The 14,303-nt window shown below is 45.6% G+C and overlaps 1 long non-coding RNA gene across 1 annotated transcript; it reads right to left on the bottom strand.

Annotated features, from left to right (window-relative positions):
* Positions 1–471: 471 nt before the first annotated feature.
* Positions 472–13,777, bottom strand: LOC141252501 (uncharacterized). The gene is made up of 3 exons (XR_012313906.1): positions 13,449–13,777; positions 1,373–1,539; positions 472–820 (listed from the first exon to the last, which is right to left on the bottom strand). It is a non-coding gene; the product is annotated as an uncharacterized lncRNA (long non-coding RNA).
* Between the last annotated feature and the right edge of the window lie 526 nt (positions 13,778–14,303).

The following is a 14,303-nucleotide window of genomic DNA, read 5'->3' as shown; positions in this document are numbered from 1 at the left end:
TACCGGCGTTGGTGCAGCGGGGTCCTAGGATCGCTGCTGCTGGAAGTTTCTGTCTTACGACAGAGGCACGAGTCGGAAGATGGCTGCGGTCCCCTTGCTTGCAGTAGGTGTCCGGTGGTGGGGGGCTCCGCCAACATTTTGAAAAAGCCGCAGCCCCGCACCTTCCATACTATTATATGCGGCGGTCTCCAGGAAAATGGACGCCGGAGGCGGCGCATGCGCAATTGAGATCTTGGTGCAGAGATCTCAATCTGAGCATGCGCCGCCTTCGGCAACTATTTTCCCGGGGACCGTCGCATATAACAGTATGAAAGGTGCGGGGCTCCGGCTTTTACAAAATGTTGGCGGAGCCCCCGCACCACCGGACACCTACTGCAAGGAGGGGGACCACAGCAAGGAGCCCGCAGCAATCTACCGACTCCTGCCTCTGCTGGAAGGCAGAAGCGTCCGTCAGAAGCGATCTCACGACTCCTGCCTCGACCCTGCTCCACCAACGCCTCAGCCCCCCAGGTAAGCTGATTATAACATGCACCGGTTTATATATATTTTTTCCTATTCTCCTCCCCAAAATTTGGGGTGCGTCTTATAATCCGCAAAATACGGTAATTTTCCACCAACTTTGGTCCTAAACTTACTTGTCTCCTCAGTTTTCTTCTCCTTGCCAGTAGTACTAGAAGTGCCATATGTGCTGAGGGAAGTCTTACTGGAGGCAGAGGAGGATTTCCGTTATCCTCTGCACTGACAGGATTTTCGTTAGAGGGATTCCCATTCGATTCCATTTGACTGTATAGGTGAACAACACTGCACACAGCCTAATATCCTACAAGAGTTAAAGATTTTATCATGGAAGAAACTGACATTGCAAAGGCAGGTGTATTTCATAAAGCAAAAAAACAAACAAAAAAACAACACCACACCATTGATACAGCAAAAGATACTACTACAATATGGGTCATTTTGGAAATTCCATTTTTTTTACCAATAAAGTTGAGATTTTATTTTCATTACAAAAATGGAAATATAATTACAGATCTGTAGAATAACTGACTTTTGCAGAGTCAAATAAATCAAAGAAATCACACTAGATGGAGGACTGCCTAATTCTCCACATTCTAGCTACCTGCAGCCACCACCATAGGGAGCATGAGCCAACTGCGTACAGCTGTAGAAAAAAAATTACTGTATTTTTCAGAATATACGAAGCACTTAAGAAAAAAACTCATGCTAAAGAAATGTGTGTGTCTTATAGTCTGGAGGCAGCTTCCAATGATGGAGCATGCTGATACTGAGTCCTTCCAGATCATAGAGAGAATCCTTCTCTGCGTCTGACACTGATCTAGGTGATAGGTGCAGAGCAGGAGAGGAAGCTTACCGGATCTGAACGGAGGCTGTATGAGATAAGCAACTGAAGGATCTTCCACCCGATAAATTCAAGGACCTTTCAGGTCATGCGACCGATCACATCTTGGCAAGGTACATTTTGCACACCCATTTTCTTAACAAATTCATTCAAGACCAGTTTTGCAAAGATGAGTATACCTCATGGAAGAGATACCACAAGACCAGAGAAAGAAAATAATTTCTTTTCACAAAAGGTGAAGGATACAAGAAGGTAAGCAAAGCTTTACTTATCAGTCACAATATTGTAGCAAAAGTAATACCAAAATTGAACCCCTTCATAACCGGAGCATTTTCCGTTTTTGCGCTTTCGTTTTTTGCTTCCCTTGTTCCCAGAGCCATAACTTTTATTTTTTCCATCAATATGGCCATGTGAGGGCATATTTTTTCCGGGACAAGTTGTAATTTTGAACGACACCATTGGTTTTTACCATATCGTGTACTGGAAAACGTGAAAAAAAATCCAAGTGCAGTGAAATTGCAAAAAAAAGTGCAATTCCACAGTTTTTTTTTTTTTTTACCATGTTCAGTAAATGCTAGAGCTGACCTTCAATTATGATTCTCCAGGTCATTATGAGTTCGTAGATACCAAACATGTATAGGTTTCTTTTTCATTTAAGTGCAAAAAAAAAAAAAAAAAAAAAAAAAAAGTCGCCATTTTCCAAGACCTGTAGCGCCTCCATTTTTTAGGATTGGGGCCGGGTGAGGGCTCATTTTTTTGCAGACCAAGCTGACGTTTTTATTGATGCCATTTTGGGGTAGATCCCATGTTTTGATCGCTCGTTATTGCAATGTTGCGGAGACCAAACAAAACGTAATTCTGGTGTTTAGAATTTTTTTCTTGTTACCTCGTTTATCGATCGAATTATTTTTTTATATTGATAGATCAGGCGATTCTGAACGCAGCGATACCAAATATGTGTATTTTTTTTATTGTTTTATTTTGAATGGGGTTATTTCAACTTTTAGATATGTATTTTTTTTTACTTTTTGCTTGCTTCAATAGTCTCCATGGGAGACTAGAAGCAGCACTTGCCTTGTCACATGTACTACACACAGGCAATGATCAGACCGCCAGTGTGTAGCAGATTTGCTCACGCGCTTTGAGCGCCAACAGCTGGGCGGCGCTCATAGCAATCTGGCAGTGACAACCACAGGTGGTCTCCTGCAGACCCCGGGATGTCATATGCCAACCAATCGGCGACCCGCGATCATGTGACCGGGTCGCCGATGGGGCCAATGACGCGCTTCCTGGAATCGCGAATTAAATGCCGCTGTCAGAGATTGACATCGGCATTTAACTGGTTATCAGCCGTGGGTGGATCGTGATTCCACCCGCGGCTGTTGCGGGCACATGTCAGCTGATCTATACAGCTGACATGTGCCCGGAAAGGTGCAGGCTCCGGCGTTGCAAACAGGGGGATCTGACGTGGGGCATACTATTACGCTCCATGTCAGAAAGGGGTTAAAGATGGAACTGAAACCATCTCACAGAGACAACCACACAGACCACAGAAGTTAACATCTAAAACAACAGCATCTTCGAAGGAAGGAAGACTCTCCTAAAGCCCATGCACAAAAAAGCTGCCTACAATTTGCCAGGGACCATGCTGAAAAATATGAAGACTACTAGGACTTTATACTCTACTCTGAAGTGATTAGACCAAGGTAACGGTTTTTGGAACAGATCTCTTCAAACTGTATGGCACTGCAAAGGTGAGGTGTACAAAGAAAAATGCATGGTGCCTACAGTGAGACATGGTGTGTCCTTAGGTGGGGCTACATGAGTGATGCTGGTGACAGGGAGCAACATTTTATTGATGGTATCAAGAATTCACAGATGTACTGCTCTATATTGAAAGAGAAAATGCCACCATCACTCTGTGCCTTCGGTAGACGTGCACTTTTCCAAAGTGACAGTGATCCAAAACATACCTCTAAGGTCACTGTTGTGTTGCATTTCTGAAGCAGAACATGAAGAAAGTGATTCAGTGACCAAATAGGTCTCCTGATCTGAACCCAATCAAACACCTATGAGGAATTCTGAAGAGAAGCTGAGAATCACTCTCTATTCAGGATCTAAGAGGTCATTTTTGAAGAATAGAAAAAATTATATATCGCAATACGTCACAAACTTGGTCCTGTCCTTAAAAATCACAGATCATAAAAAATACTAGATGTAGAAATTTTTGATGTGGGGTTTATTCATTTTTGCTTCAACTAATATGAGTAAAACTGAAGATTTTGGATTATTAACCCTACCTGCATGCGTATTGCTAAAGAGCTGGGGGTAGAACAATCCACTACTGGATTAGTGTCTGCAATGGAGAAAATTCTGGACTGTTGCTACTTCCTCTAGGAAAGGCCCTTGCATTAGGATCACTCTGCGACCATAAAGGCAACACAGAAAGAGGTGTGGAAAAAAAAAATTTAAGGGTAATGCCAAAAGACCTAATAAAGACTTTTTAAAATAGAAAAACTTTTGTTCACCAACCTCAATGTCAAAACCAAATCCAATTGGGTCTGACTGACCTGAGATTATTGAAGGAACAATAAATTCAAATGTGTACCAAAATATTGTGCAGAAAAATGTTAAGATTGCAGTCCAAGGCCGCAAGCTAAAGAGACACTGGGTGATGCACAAATACAATCACCCAAAGCACACAAGTAAATGAACAATTGGTTGAAGACCATTTTTGAAGGGCAAAAATCAGAGTTCTGGTCACTTGTCAGTGTTAGTCTATTAGAGGCAGAACAAGGCTCTCATGCACTACAATTGGGAGTGACTGAAAGTCAGTGCTAACGGTCGCAGTCAGAAGCAGCGGTCACCAGACATGACAAGGAGCAGAGAACATGCATTAGTGATACCCTTTGGCAGTGAAAAAAAAAAAAAATAAATAAAAATGCCGGAGTGGTACTTTAACTCCTTAACAACCGCCGTAAAGCATTTTTACGGCAGCAGATAAGGGTATTTATGCCTCAGTGACGCTCTTTCATGTCACTGAGAAATAAGGCTGTAGCTGGAGAACATGATCAAGGCCGGTTTTTCCGGTCCCCAATAACGTGATCGCCGCTATTCAGTGAATAGTGGGGATCACGAAAAAAAAAAAAAGTGTGTGTCCTCGGTTGCAATGATTTCTCTCTCCTCTGAAATGATATACATGTCAGAGGAAAGAGAAATGAAGCCCCCCCCCTCAAGCTCACACTGTACCTCCGCCGTCCCTCGGATCTCCTAATCCGTTACCCGGCCCTCCGTGATGTTCCAGTGGGAAAAAAAAAAAAAAAAGCGGGCGCATGCGCAGTGCATCCGCCGAGATCTGCCAGCAGGTACCCGGCAACAATAGGGAATTTTCCCTATTGGATCATTTTGATCATGGTGATAAATTCCATCACAGTGATCACAAGAAGAAAAATAATAAATCAAATCCTTCTTTGTCACCCCCTAGGATTAGGGGTAGGGTTGTGTTTGGAGTTAGGGTTGTATTGGGGGTTGTGATTTTTTCAAAAGTAAATAAAAAATAAATGATAATGATATGGCGACTAGTGTTGAGTGCAAGTGCTCACTACTTGTGTTTGCAACCGGGTGCTTAGGTATGCACCGAATATCACAGGTGCTCGAGTTACCTGCCCCACATGTTTCGCAGCTGTTATACAGTAAAAAAAAAAAAAAAAAAAAAAAAAAAACACATGCAAGGATTGCCTGCCATACTTGGGCAATCCCTGCATGTTTTTTCTTGGGTGTCCAACAGCAGTGAAACATGTGGGGCGGGGACTCGAACACCTGCGATACATGGTGCATACCCGAGCACCCGTTGCAAACTCAAGTAGCGAGCACTTGCACTCAACACTAATTACAAGATATTCAATATGACAACCTAATGTTATCAAATTCTGTGTCGCACCTCGGGGTTCCAAATGCTCACTATACCCCCTTGATAAAATCCTTAAGGGGTGTAGTTTCCAAAATGGGTTCACTTGTGGGCGGTTGCCACTGTTTAGGCACATCAGGGGCTCTCCAAACGCAAAATGGCGTCAGCTAATTAGCCAACAGAAAATTTTACATTCTAAAAGTCAAACCGCGCTCCTTCCCTTTCGAGCCCCGCCATGCGCCTATAAAGTGATTTTTCCCCATATATGGGGTATCGGTGTGCTCAGGAAAAATTGCACAATTATTCTGAGTCCATTTTCTCCTCTTACGATTGTGAAAATAAAAACTTGGAGCTAAAAGATAATTTTTGTGCAAAAAGTTTGATTTTTTATTTACACTGTTCTACATTATAAACATCTGTGAAGCACCTGGGAGTTCAAGGTGTTCACCACACAATAGATAAGTTCCTTGAGGGGTCTAGTTTCCAAAAGTCTTAGTAACTTACCGGTAATGGGATTTTTCGGAACCCATGACAGCACCATGAGAGAGGGGATCCGCCCACCAAGGACAGGAAACCTACAGGCTTAAAAGGGCTGGCACCTCTCTCCCGCCTCAGTTTGGTTTACAGAGCATGAAAGGACCGGGAGTACAAACCAATTCAATTCACAACAATGTGCTTAGTCATAATTTTTTTTCTTCATTTTTTTTTTTTTTTTTTTTTTTTTTTTTACCTTAAAAGTGTGAGATATGATTTACCTAAAGGAGTGCTCCCACAAATGTGAAGGGAGGGAATAAGGATGCTGTCATGGGTTCCAAAAAAAAACATTACCGGTAAGTAACTAAGACTTTATTTGTTCACCCATGACAGCACCACGTACAATTACAGAGAGGAAAATTCTAAGGAGGGACCACAGCCTGGAGCATCCTTCTCCCAAAGGGGAGATCGGTAGAGACACCCATATCTAACCTATAGTGCTTGTAAAAGGTAGAGGACCAGGTAGCGGCCTTACATATCTCCTCTATGGAGACGTCCATCTTCTCTGCCCAGAAGGTCGCCACGGCCCGAGTAGAATGGGCTCTCAGGCCTTCTGGTACTTACTCACCGGTTAACGAATAGGCAAGATCGATGGCGTCCCTTATCCACATGGCAATAGTGGATTTAGATGACCTATAACCTTTCCTAACCCCCTGGTAACCTAAGAAAAGGGACCTATCTTTTCTGTAACCCTCCAAGATTGCAAGATATTTGATAACGCATCTCCTAACATCCAATGTGTTTAATTTTTCTTACTTCTGGTTTTTAGGGTTGGCACAGAAGGAGGGTAAAACTATCTCTTGGGTTCTGTGAAAACGAGTTGTCACTTTAGGGAGATGGGCTGGGTCTGGTTTGAAGATTATTTTATCCTCTAAAATTTGAGTGAAGAGGGGGGCCATGGATAGTGCTCGGATATCGCCTACTCTCCTGGCTGAGGTTAATGCAACAAGAAGGGATGTTTTAAGGGAGATAATTTTTAGGGATGCTGGCTCTAAGGGTTCAAAAGGTGGGTTAGTCAGTGCATTTAGGACCAAGTTCAGGTCCCAAGGCATCAGCTTAGATTTTATAACAGGCCTGGATCTAAACGATTCTTTAATAAATCGAGAGATCCAGTAGTTTCCTGCCAGATCACAGGAAAACAAGGCACCCAAGGTGGAGACAAGAACCTTCAGTGTACTAGTAGCCAACCCCAATTCCAGGCCTCTTTGAAGGAATTCTAAAATCTTTCCTGTAGGAGCTCCTTCTTGGAATTTAACACCTGAGAAAGATAGAATTTTTTTTGCCAGGTTCTAGCATATATACGTATGGTAACCGCCTTTCTACTACACAAAAGGGTTTCTATTAGGTTGGATGAAAACCCCTTTTTTCTGTAATAATGCCCTTTCAAATTCCACGCCATCAGATGTAGTCCCGGAGCTGGAGGGTGGATGATTGGCCCCTGCGAGAGGAGGTCAGGGACCTCTGGCAGGATCCACAGGTCTGTCACCGACATTTCCCTCAGACCGGAAAACCAGGGCCTCTTGGGCTAAAAGGGTGCCATGAGCAATATTCGTGCTCTGTCTGCCCTAACTTTCCTTATGACCTCTGGAAGCAGAGATAGAGGGGGAAAGACATAGGCCAGACTGAACGTCCATGGAATCAGGAGAGTCCACAATTAGGGGATCTTCCCTGGGATTCAAGGAGCAGAATTCGCTTACTTTTCGACTTTGTCTGGTGGCAAATAGGTCCACCGCTGGAAGACCCCACATCTGGGTTATCTGAAAAAAAAAGTTGTTAATTCAATACCCATTTTCCCTCCCTTAAAGTAGTGCGGCTCAGAAAGTCTGCTTTGGTGTTTTCGCTTCCTTTTATATGTAAAGCAGTAAGGGAGAGTAGATGAATTTCTGCCTTCTGTAACATCTTGTCTGCCACTTTCATTAGAGATTTTGACCGTACTGGCTCTGCAAGGATACAAGGAATTTGTTTACGGCTTTATCAATTGCCAATAACTAATTGGCATTAGAGGAGAATTCCCTCTCTTTTTCTGACCAAACCCCATGGACCAGTTCTTCTCCTAGATGGACTCCCCCAACCCGAGGGACTTGCATCAGTGACTAACACCCGGGAGGGGCTCACCCCCCAGGGAACCACCCTGGATAGGCTTTTGTCATCCAACCACCACCCCAGGGACTGTGTCGAGAGGGGGAATAATGTCAATTTACCTTCCAGCTGCCCCGCTAGGACTGACTCATTATATAACACATCCCACTGTAGCGCTCTAGAGTGGAATTGAGCCCATAAGACTGCGGGGAAGCAGGATGTTAAGGTACCAAAAGCGACATGGCTCTCCTAAGGGACATCTATGGCTTTCTTTACTTGATGCTGAATCATTCAAAAAAGGCAAGAATCTTGCCTACCGGCTCAAAAAATTAGAATCTAGCATGACTGCCAGGAATTGCTGGACCTTTGAAGGTACTAGCTTAGATTTTTGTAAATTGAACAACCAACCCAAACTCTGCAAGGTAGACATTACTTCCTTCAAGTGATGTTCACAATCATGGAAGGAATTCCCTACTACAAGGAAATTGTCCAGATAGACAAAAGGATATTCTCATCATCCCCTAACATGAGCCATAGCCTCGGCCATCACTTTAATGAAAACCCTGGGTGCTATGGCTAGCCCAAAAGGGGAGGGATGTGTACTGGAAGTGTTTAATCACACCCTCCATATTGACTGCTACCTTTAAGTACTTTTGGTAATCAGTATGAATGGTACATGGTAGTACGCATCTTTGAGATCTAGGACTGCCATATAATAACCAGGAAAGAGAAATTGTATTGCTGTTTTCAGTGTTACCATTTTAAAAAGGTATACAGCTTTAGGTACTTATTTAGGGACTTCAGATTGACTATTGTCCTGAAGGAGCCATCTGATTTGGACACTAGGAAGAGAGTAAAACCTCTGACTGCTCTCTGGTTCTGGAACCTCGATCAGGACTGACTTTGCAATTAAGTCATGAACCTCCTGCTGCAGGGATAGCTGCTGCTCTGGAGTGGAGTGAAAGGGAGTAATCATAAATCTATCCCGGAGTAGAGAATAAAATTCCAACTTCAGTCCCGACTTCTCCAGACCGAGGATCCATCCGCTCGCAGTGATGCGCTCCCAGGCTGGGAAAAAGGAGGAAAGCCTTCCCCCAACCTGGGCTAAACGTCATTGCCCTGACTTTCGGGCTCGCTGGGAGGAGGATCCAGGCAGCAGTCCTCTACCTCTCGGCTTGCGCTCCTCATACTTGTCCTGGTCCTTTGCTGGCCTCCTGCGGATAAACTTCTTTTTCCGAAATGACCGTTTGTAACTAGGCATATGGAAACCCATTTTTATAATCCCCTGCCTTGTCGAACATCTCATCCATAGTAGGATCGAACAGATAGATATTCTCCCTCGAAAGAGATGGAACACAATCTGGACCTGGCCTGAATGTCCCCTGGCCAACAGTTTAACCACAAGGCCCGACGTGCAGCATTTGAGAGGGGCAGCTGATCAGAGTCCACTGATGCATCGGCAAGAAAGGCTGCAGAACACTGAACCAGGGGAATCGAGGACAAGATTTGACTTCTTGCTACTCCCTCCTTTAACTGTGATTCTAACTGCTCCAACCAAATCATTAAAAACCTGGAAGTGCAGGTAGCTGCTACTGCAGGTTTTAAGGCCCCTGCTGAAGTCTCCCATGTGCCCTTTAGAAAGGTATCCACGCTTCTATCAAGTGGATCCTTTAACACCCCCATGTCCGAAGGGTAGAGAGGATTTCCTGGAGGCTTTGGTTATGGCCACTTCTAGCTTAAGGGCTTTAAACCAAGGGGAGCATGATGCTTCATCAAAAGGATACTTCCTCTTAAATGAAGGTGGAAGAGAGCCTTTTTTTCCTGGCTTCTTCCACTTTCTGAATTAACCCTTGTATTTTACTATTCAAGGGAAAACACTTTCTTCTTCTGGTCTAGACCCCCAAACATCCTATCCTCAACAGATTTCTCTCTGTGTAAGAGTCCACGCTACCCATTGTGGTGCAGACGGCTTTAACCAGGGCGTCAACTTCTTTCAGGGGAAAACAGTGACGACCTGAGTCGCTATCTGAAGAGGAAGCAGAAAGGGAAGAATCATCCGAATTCTCAGGATCAATAGGAATGGAGGAGCCTTCGGATACTGGAGAAGGTTCCCTTCCCCGCCATGCTTTTTTTTTTCTTTTTTTTTTGGAGTAACCTTGCCTATCTCTTCCTTGATCAAGGATCTAAATCCTGAGGAGAAATCGGGGGTCTCTTCAGCCACAGTGTAATCAATATATGATCGACAGTTTTTTTAAGGCAAGAGTCTGGCACACTCCTTGTGCTTGGATTTGGCACCACACTTCTTTCGCTGGAAAATTTAACAAGGCGAAGGGACAATCACCAAGTGAACTTTCACGAAGATCACTTACCCTTTGCTCAGACATACAGTACCGCATTTGCTGAAGGATATTTCTCAGCTGGAGGATTCTCTCTCGGGGCTGCAGAAATCTTCCTCTTGCTTGAACCTTTCTGGCTGGACTTCGTAGACCCATGCCTCCCTGTGGAACGGCTGCTCCCTCAATTAGAACGAGGGCGGCACTGGACCGCTTGTTCTTGGGGATCCCCAGGCAGTAGCTAATCTTGTTGCTGCTGCTCACAACGTGGTGAGCTGGGAAGCACCTAAGCAGTGGAGCCAGCCATTTTTATACTGGCCACTGCCTGGTACCTTCGGGTCACCAGACCCTCTGCGTGGCTCAGGATAGGTTCCCCCGCAGGGGAACCTCTACACCAGACAAGCATGCCCCCTCCGGCGCGTCCACAGCCGAAAAAACTCCAGTACTTTCAGGTAACCATGTGGGTCGCTACCTTGGCTCCAGCGGTGTCATTAGACCGCCCCCACGACATCACACAGCCGCACCGTCACTCGTCAGTCATCCGGCCGCGTCACCCGCCAGCGTGGCCCACACTTCCAGCTGATCCATCAGGGAGCTGCAGAATTGCAGGCTTCCTACCCGCCAACCAAGCCATGCTTGAGCGGTCCATCCCCAGGCAGGGGAGGTCAGCTCATCTCACCATCGCTCACGGAGCAGGTCCCCATAAGCCCACCGTGGCACTTCCAGGGGTCCTGCACCGGCAGAGAATGCATCCCTGCCTGAACCTGAACCGTGGAGCATGGGACAGGAAGGACTTCTATCTTCAAGCAGGTAAGCCTTACAGGTTCACCCATCAAGGACAGGAAACCAAAACAGACGGGAGAGAGTTGCTGCCCTTTTAAGCCTGTAGGTTTCCTGTCCTTGGTGGGCGGATCCCCTCTCTCTCTCTCGGTGCCGTCATGGGTGAAAGAATAAATGGTGTCACTTGTACCTAAACCGTGGAAATCCCCCACATCAGGGGCTCAACAAACACAACATGGCGTCCACTGTAGATTCCAGCCTATTTTGAGTTCAAAAAGTCAAATGATGCTCCTTCCCTTCCGAACCCTACTGTGCGCCCAAACAGTGGTTTTCCCCCACATATGGAGTATTGGCGTACCCAGAAGAAATTGCACAACAAATTTTGTGGCCCATTTTCTTTTGCTACCTTTGCGAAAATAAAAAAATTGGGGTCTGAAGTAAAATGTGTGTGAAAAAAGTTAAATGTTTAAATTTTTCCTTCCACATTGCTTCAATTCCTGTGAAGCAATTAAAGTGTTAATAAACTTCTTGAATGTGGTTTTGAGCATCTTGAGGGGTGCAGTTTTTAGAATTGTGTCACTTTGGGGTATTTTCTGTCATATAGACCCTTCAAATGTGAAGTGGCGCCTAAAAAAACGGTTTTGTAAATTTTGTTGGAAAAAATGAGAAATCGCTGGTCAACTTTTAACCCTTATAGCTCCCTAATAAAAAAAAAAATCTATATATGTTGGTTCCAAAATTGCGCTGATGTAAAGCAGTCATGTGGGAAATGTTATTTATTAACTATTTTGTGTGACATATCTCTCTGATTTAAGGGCATAAAAATTCAAAGTTTGAAAATTGCAAAATTTTCTCCAAATTTTCGTGTTTTTTTTCCACAAATAAAAACAAGTGATATCGAAGAAATGTTACCACTATCATGAAGTACAATATGTCATGAAAAAAAAAACAATCTCAGAATCAGTGGGATCCGTTGAAGCGTTCCAGAGTTATTACCTCAAAGTGACAGTGGTCAGAACTGAAAAAATTGGCCTGGTCATTAACGTGCAAATCACCTGCGGGGGTAAAGGGGTTAATTTAATATGCAAATGAGGCTGAAGGGCTATGGTGGATCTGAAGGCTCTGTCACTCCAGCTCTATTTCCGGCCACAGCTGACATTACTGACAGCTGCTTTGCCTGAAGTCACACAGCATAGAGGCAAGCAGGAGGAGGTGCCACTGGGCTAGTAGACCTGGAGTGACAGAGGCTTCATATCTACTACAACCAGTTGCATTTAAATTCAAATGCTGAGTTCTCGGTTAAGAAGGAAAGGACTGGCAATGAAAAACAAACAAAAAATAACGTCACTTACTAAAGTGACTTACTGTGCAGATCCAGAGCGTATCAAATCTAGTGGCAGATAGATTCGCAGTTTAACCTCTTAGATGAGGGGTGCAGGAAGGTCACTTCAGACCCACCCCTCCATCCTTGCATACAGGTGTGAGGGCATAAGTAAATGATTGGCTCCGCCATGAAGCACTGAGCGGCAGTGCTTAGTTTGAACAGTCATCCAGTGCTGACAGAGTCCCATTAATTTACCAAATATAGCAGGGTCATTTTCAAGTTGATAATTTTGTTTGGACCCTCAAGGATGGTATAAATATCCAAATGGCCCCTGGCAGAAAACAGCTCCCCACCCCTGTTCTAGGACAATGACAAAGAATAACTTAGAAGGGCTGTTTCCAAACAGCAGGGGATTCTAAAACAACAAGCCACACTGAGCACCAAGTCCACCGGGTCTCTACTGCTGCTCCGTGTCCGGCATTGTGCGTGGTGCTGATGGTGACAGCGTAGTGGCCAATCAGCAGCTGTGAGGGGGCGTCCATCTACACTGACAGGCCTGCTGAGCTCACCGATTGGCTGCCGATGTAATACCAGCACCACATCCCTTTTAGGACTCTAATGGGAATCTATCAGCAAGATGTTATATAACCTGAGAGCAGCCTTATGTAGGGAAAGAGACTGATTCCAGGGTTGCGTCACTTACTTGGCTGTTTGCTGTTTCAATACAATCAGTGTTTTATCAGCAGGAGATTATTACTACAGGCCAAGATGTCCTAGTCCAACCAGATCCCCAGCACTGATTAGCAGCTGACAATATACAGTGTACACAGTGCTGCTAATCAGGGGGTGGGACGGTTATACAGGGCTCAGCATTAGAGAACCTCTGATTCTAGCACAACTGCTGCACCCAGTAAGTGACATCACTGGAATCAGGGTCTCTGCCCCTACTGTATGCTGACAGATTCCCTTTAAATACATAGAGGCGCTCTATACGGGCCACCCATAACATAAAGCAGGCTGCAGACAGCCGGGGTGAGGAGCCATGCACTACAGCCGGCTCTACAGTGTCCTGCTGAGGAGAGGTCTGCAAGGCACAAGGCGGCCATTACACCGCCAGCAGCTTCTATCTACCTCTGCTCCTAGTCACCAGCCCGGAACAATGCCCCCAGCACACCCGCTATACCCCGGTACGTACACAGCCAACTCCTGCAGAAAGCCTCCGCTTCCAGCCAAAGTAGAGACGTCTGTACTATCTCCAGCTACGTCCAGGGGTGGAAGTGCTCTGCATGCAAAAGAGAACCAGCAGAAGAGTCAAGCTAGTAAGACGCCGAGGCTCAAACCCTTCCGGCAGCAATCCCCCTATTAGATGAGGCCCTGTGGTTTCTCCCTTACGGCAACGCCGCGCGTTTTACGTGCCCTAGTGTGGTTGATGTTTTGAGGCGGTTCAGCTCCTCCCACAGTCAGATGAAAGGCACGCCCCAACATAAGCTGATCAGGGACGTTTCTCTGCTAGGCACGCCCACATCATGTCGCCACGCCCACTTATGGCATCTTTCCTTAGTATCCAGAAGCGGGCTGGTAACGCCTTCTCTCTCCTGAGTTCCTCCCATCAAATCTCCTCTGGCCCCTCCCACCGCTGTCTGCACCGTGTCTGTCTTTGAGTGTCTGTGCGCGTCCCCGGCCGAGCGGGAAATTCTCATTGATCACCGAATAACGGGTAGTTGTGGGTGAGAGTGCGTGTCCCGGGGAAAGCCGGCCTGTCCCGAGCATCGCCAGCCCCTAGTGCCAGCAGTGTACGCACAGGACTCCATGGCGTACAGTCAGGGGGGCGGAAAGAAGAAGGTCTGCTACTACTATGATGGTAAGAGAAGAGCCCGGTGCGGGCAGCAGCACCACGGAGGCCTCCTCCTGGGCCCGGTACCCGCTGGCTGCGGGCTTTGTGCGCCGCTCCTACCACAGGTGACAGGTTGTGAGATGCTGGCACTG

Source organism: Phyllobates terribilis, unplaced genomic scaffold (genome assembly GCF_046119375.1).
Source record: "Phyllobates terribilis strain yellow unplaced genomic scaffold, ASM4611937v1 Scaffold_9061__1_contigs__length_22761, whole genome shotgun sequence".
Taxonomy (NCBI): Eukaryota; Metazoa; Chordata; class Amphibia; order Anura; family Dendrobatidae; genus Phyllobates; species Phyllobates terribilis.
Note: the sequence above shows the minus strand (reverse complement) of the source record. Positions and strands in the feature narration are given on the sequence as shown.